We start from the raw sequence: 6,009 nt of genomic DNA on the forward strand, positions 1-6,009 counted from the left end.
GGGCTCTGTGTATGTTTGAGTGGAGATCATAGCGATTAAATCCCAAGGTGCATCTGTTGTGAATGAGTGAAACAGAGCAGACATTTACTGAGTGTCTCTTCTGTGCGGGGTGCTGTGAGGAGAGATGTCGAGTCTAGAGAAGATACAACCCTGGCCTCGTGGAGGTTACAGTTGAGTAAGGAGATGGGACCCATGCCCAGGTAAGACTTTGGAAATCCAAGATCACCTCCAGGTCACAATGAAGTATCATCGTGATGAGGGGAAAAGAACTGCATGAGCACTTATTTGGTACCTGGAATCATGGCTAAGACTTGGATGCAGATCCTGGCCCTGCCACTTAACACTTTTTGTATTTCAGGTTCCTCATCTGTGAAATGAGGATGGTTTCTAAGGTACCTCTGGCTCTACATCCTATAATCTCCAGAGGGTTCTGGGCCAGCAGCCCCTGCAGCTCTTCATTTCCAGTCACCCATGCAGATCCCTTAGTTTCCTGCAGGGCAGAGCACCTCATTTATTCATTCATTCAATGCTAATTGTAGCACTGAGATGCTGGAGATGCAGTTGAGAGATCATCAATGATTCCTCATTCTCACTTTACGCATCCAATCCATTGCCAAATCTTCTCATGTCTTGTATACATCCCCTTCTCTCCACTCACACAACCACCATTATGTTTCTGGCTCTCCTCACCCCTCCCTGGATACTACCAACATCTTTCTACCTGGTCTCCCTGCCTTGCATCTCTCCCCACTCCAATCCACCCTCCACCCAGCTTTTAAGGTACTTTTTTTTTTGTTTGTTTGTGAGGCAATTGGGGGTAAGTGACTTGCCCAAGGTCACACAGCTAGTACGTGTCAAGTGTTTGGTCTGAGGCCGGATTTGAACTCAGGTCCTCCTGACTTCAGGGCTGGTGCTCTATCCACTTAAGGTACTTTTTCTAAAGCATAGGTATTACCTATCACCTGTCTTCCCAAGCAAGCAAAGTTGCTCCTATTACCTTTAGGATCTAATTTAAATTGCTCTATTTGAAGTTTAAAGCTCTTTATAACCTTCATAAAAGTTCTCCATAAAGACTCCCCCGCTCCCTTTCCAGCCTTCTTATACCTTACTCCCCTTCCCCCACTCTACAATCCAGCAATGCTGCCCCACTTTCATTTTTTTTCAAACATGGTACTCCTTTCACCTGGCCGTCCCCCAGTCTGGAACTCTCTGTCTCTTTACCTCCACTTTTGAATTCTCTTGACTTCTTAGAAGACCACTCAAATCCCACCTTCTGCAGGAGGCTTCTCTGGGTCCCCTCTGCTGCGAGTGCCTTCTTTCACATTACCTTCATCTGGTCTGTATATATCTCATAGGTACCTACTTAGTATGTTCTCTCCATTAGAATGTATAGTTCTTGAGAGCATGGACCATGGTGGTTTTGTGTGTTTTGTTTTCCTTTTATTCCTGACACATGACACAGAACCTGGCCCATAGTAAGGGTTTAATAAATGCTTATTGACTGACAATGAACAAAAAAAAAAAAAAAAAGGAGGAGGGTAGAGTCCTGCCCTCAAGGAGCTTATCATCTATTGGGAAGGTATACAGGTACACACATACACAGCACCCCTTCTAGGATTACTCCTATATCTCTTCCTCCACTGGATGGTTGAGTTCCCGGAGGGCAATGACTACCACTCTCCTGAGGGTTGTAGGGGATCCAGTGCTTAGCAAAATGCCCAGAACACAATAGGTGCTTAATAAATGTTTACAGATTGGTCAATGGATTGCCTGAATAATCTGTGATTTCACTGGCGTATACTGGTGTATACTGGTGTACCCAGATGAGGAAACTTCCCCTACCAATGTGGATTGGCACTTTTTTTTTTTTGCAATCTAAGAGTTGTCTAGAGCATCAAGAGATTAAGTGACTTTCTCATAGTATGTGTTAGAGGCTAGATTTGAACCCAAGTTTTCCTGGCTCTAAGGCTCTATCCAATACATCATGCTACCTCTCAAATACAAAATATATACAAAGTAATCTGGGGCCAGGGTCCAGTGTTAACAATGCCAAGTACCCAGCTGGCATTTGGGATGTGTCCAAGGCAGGGCAAGAATCAAATGGCACCTAATAGGGGCTTTGGCTGATTGTCTTCAGGGAATAGCTAATGAAGGCCTCCGTGGAGTCTTAATGGAGATGCAAAGACCACCTTCATTCAAAACCTTATAATGAAGCTCCCAGAAAACCTCCTGCTTATGGTCTCTTAGCCCTTCCTTGACTAGGAGTTAAGAATGAGAGGTGAAGTAATTAAGCTGGGTTTTCATTTGTTTAGAAACAGGGTGTGGATGATGAAGAAAAGGAAAGGGAAAATAATGTTCAATAGCTCTTTGTATATGTTAACTCATAAAACCAAACTTTTAAAAGAAGGCAAGATCATTAGAAGAGACGCAGTGGGGTAAAGTGGATCAAGGATTGGTCTAAGAATTAGAAAGTCACCACAGGGCCACTCTGGGTGAATCATTTCAACCCTCGGTGCTGGTCTAGGTAACTCTTTGAGACCATAACTGCAGAAAAGGTGCCAAGAGCATTCCTTAGCAGAAGCACCCCACACAGACAGGTAAGCTTCATTTTTTTTTTTTTTAAGAAAGGAGGAAGGCAGGAACAGTATTTTTCTATGGTGTGTATTTTTTGTACAGAGCCTAGCAGTGGCATAAGAGAACAAGCAATGAACTTGAGACAAGGCTCAATCCTCAATCAAGAACCAATCCTGGTTCTTGTCATTTAATACTTAATACTTAACTTGAGCAAATACTTAACTTCTCTGGACCTCAATTTCCTCATCTATTAAAAAAAAAAGGGAGTGAGATTAGATCAGCATCTCTCAAATGTTTTGGTCTCAGGACTCCTTTATGCTCTTTAGAAATGTTGAGGACCTCAGACCAGACATTTGACACTTACTAGTTGTATGACCCTGGGCAAGTCACCTAACCCCAATTGCCTCGCAAAAAAAAAAAAAAAAGAAAGAAAGAAAGAAAAGAAAAAAAGAATTATTGAGGACCCCAAAGACCTTTTGTTTATGTGGGTTATATCTATCCATATTTACCATATTAAAAGTTAAAACTGATAAAATGTTAAAATATTAGTTAATTTTAAAATAACAGTAATCTCATATGGTAACAAAAATAACATAGTTTGATGAAAAATGACTACATTTTTAAAAAAAGAAATTTAGTGAGAAGCACAGCATTGTCTGATATGTTTTTGCAAATGTTTTTAACACCTGGCTTACTAGAAGATGGCTGGATTCTCATATCCGCTTCTGCATTCAATCTGCTAAGATGTGTTGTTCTGCTTGAAGCATATGAAGAAAATCTGGTCTCACATAGATGTGAAGTTAGAAAAGGGAGGAGTATTTTAGTAGACACATAACATTTTAGTATTATTATGAAAATAATAATACTTGAGGACCTCATGAAAGGTCTCCTGACTCCCAGGGGTCCTCACAGAATACTTTAAATCACTAGATTAGAAAATGATCCCCAAGGTTGCTCTTAGTTCGAATATTCCATGATTAGCTCTAAGGCAGCCAAAGAAAAGTTGGTGATCATGCTCCTATCTTCTTCTTCTTGCTGTACTTTTTGCTTTCCCCATATTTCAGAGACCTCTCCTCTCTGGACCATTCCAGTGAGATAGTATCTACAGCCCTTCCTTTCTTAAATTCTGTTTTTCATCCAAATTGGATTGTTCACCATCCTCCAAGCACATCCACCACTATCTACCTCCCTGCCTTGGCTCATACAAGACTCAGTGCTTATAATACCACCCCCACCATCACTGCTCCCATCTCTGCCTGTTGAAACCATCCCTACCCTCCAAGGTCTAGCTCAAATAATATCTTACCTATGAAGTAGCTAATAGAGATGTGCTTATGCTCAACCTGGAGAAGACTTAGAGTAGGGGTCCTTCTCTTTTTTTGTCCTGAACCCCTTTGGTAATCTGGCAAAAACTATAGACCTTTTTTGTAGAAAAATATTTTTAAATTCATAAAATAAAATACACAGTAGTGCAACAGAAGCCAATGATATTGAAATATAGTTATCAAAATACCTTTTTTTAGAGAACTATCAGGGTTAAGTGACTTACCCAGTATCACACCACTAGTAAGTTTCTGAGGCTGGATTTGAATTCAGGTCCTCCTTATTTCAGAATTGTGCTCTATCCCTATGCCACCTAGCTGCCCTTCAAAATACTTTGTAAAGAAGAGTTCATAGATGTCAGGTTAAGAACCATCGACTTAGTGGGAACAGGATTACTGTCGTCTAGTATTTGGATCAATCAACCAACAAGGACTTACTATGTGCCTGGGCCCTGGGCTAGACATTAAGGATACAGAGTCAAAAATGGACTTGTCCCTGTTCTTGAAGTTTCTGATCTAACCACAGGAAACAATATGTGCATAGAAAGGGAGATAAGAAATATATACAAGAAATTAAGGAGGAGTGGGGAACTATTGGCCGCCATTGCCATTGACAATCAAGGCCTTATAGAATAGATGGCTTGGGGAGTATTGTGTTTGCTTCTGGCTGCCACATTTTAGGAAAGGCCCTGGCAAGCTACCACATAAAGAGGGAGCATAGCACAACATAAACACTGGTAGAAAAACATTGGAAAGCACCTAGTGCAACGCTTGGCACAAAGTAAGTGCTATATAACTATTAGCCATTAGCTATTATTATTGTAGACCTCTCCATGAGGTGGCAGGCCAGTAGATGTCCCACAGAGGTCCTCAGCTCAATGTAGTCAAAACGGAACTCTTTATCTTTTCACCCAACTCCCCTCCCCCAACTTCCCTATTACCGTCAAAGGCACCACAATCCTTTCCATCGCCCACAGCCTAGGGGTCCTCCTTGACTCCTCACTCTCTTATCCCCTGTATCCAATCTATTGCCAAGGTCTATAGAATTTACCTTTGCAACATCTCCTCTCCACTGACTCTGTCACCACCACAGTACAGGTCCTCATCACCTCACACCTGGACTGTTGAAAAAGCCTACTGATTGATCTACCTGCTTCAAGTCTCTCCCCACTCTAGTCCATCCCCCACTCAGCTGTACGATTAATCTTCTTAAAACACAAATCTGACCATGTCACCCCCTAGGGGTTCAATAAATTCCAATGGCTCCCTATTGCCTCTAGGATCAAATACAAAATTCTCAGACATTCTAAGTCCTTCACAATCTGGTCCTATCCCGTCTTTCCAGTCTTCTTATGCTTTACATCCTCCAACCCCCAAGTATCCCACAATCCACTGATATTAATTGACCTTCTTACTGTTCTTCATAGAAGACATTCCATCTTCTGACCCTGGTCATTTTCACTGGCCCTTCCCCATGCCTGGGATACTCTCCTCTCCCATACTCACCCCCTGGCTTCCTTGATTTCCTCCAAGTGCCTGCTAAAATCTTTGTTTCTACAAGAAGCCTTTCCTGATACCCTTTCATGATAGTGCCTTTCCTCTATTGATTATTTCCCATTTATCCTGTATATAGCTCCTTTGTGCATAATTGCATGTTGTCTCCCCCATTAGATTTAAGCTCCTTAAGAGCAGGGACCACCTTTTCCTTTCCTTGTATCCCCAGCACTTAGCACAGTGCCTGGTATACAACAGGCACTTAATAAGTGCTTGTTGATTGACTGCTTTAAGAAACTAACTTTGGCATTCGTGTGGAGGGTAAATTGACACGTGGCTGGAAACTTAGAGCAGGGAGGGTGATGAGGAGGCTATGGCAACACTCCAAGTAAGAAATGATGAGGACCTTACCTACGGTGGTAGCTCTGTGTATGGAGAGAAGAGGAAAACCTGAGGGAGAGATTGTAGGGGTAGAAATGACGTGATTGGTGAATCAGTTGCATCTGTGAGGTGAATGAGGGCAGAGAGCTGAAGATAGCCCTCGGGTTGTAAACCTGGGGGACTGGAAGGAAGGCAGTAGCCTACACAAAAATAGGAAAATCCAGATGAAAGGTGAGTT

Source organism: Vombatus ursinus, unplaced genomic scaffold (assembly GCF_900497805.2).
Source record: "Vombatus ursinus unplaced genomic scaffold, bare-nosed wombat genome assembly UNPS02014768.1, whole genome shotgun sequence".
Lineage (NCBI taxonomy): Eukaryota > Metazoa > Chordata > Mammalia > Diprotodontia > Vombatidae > Vombatus > Vombatus ursinus.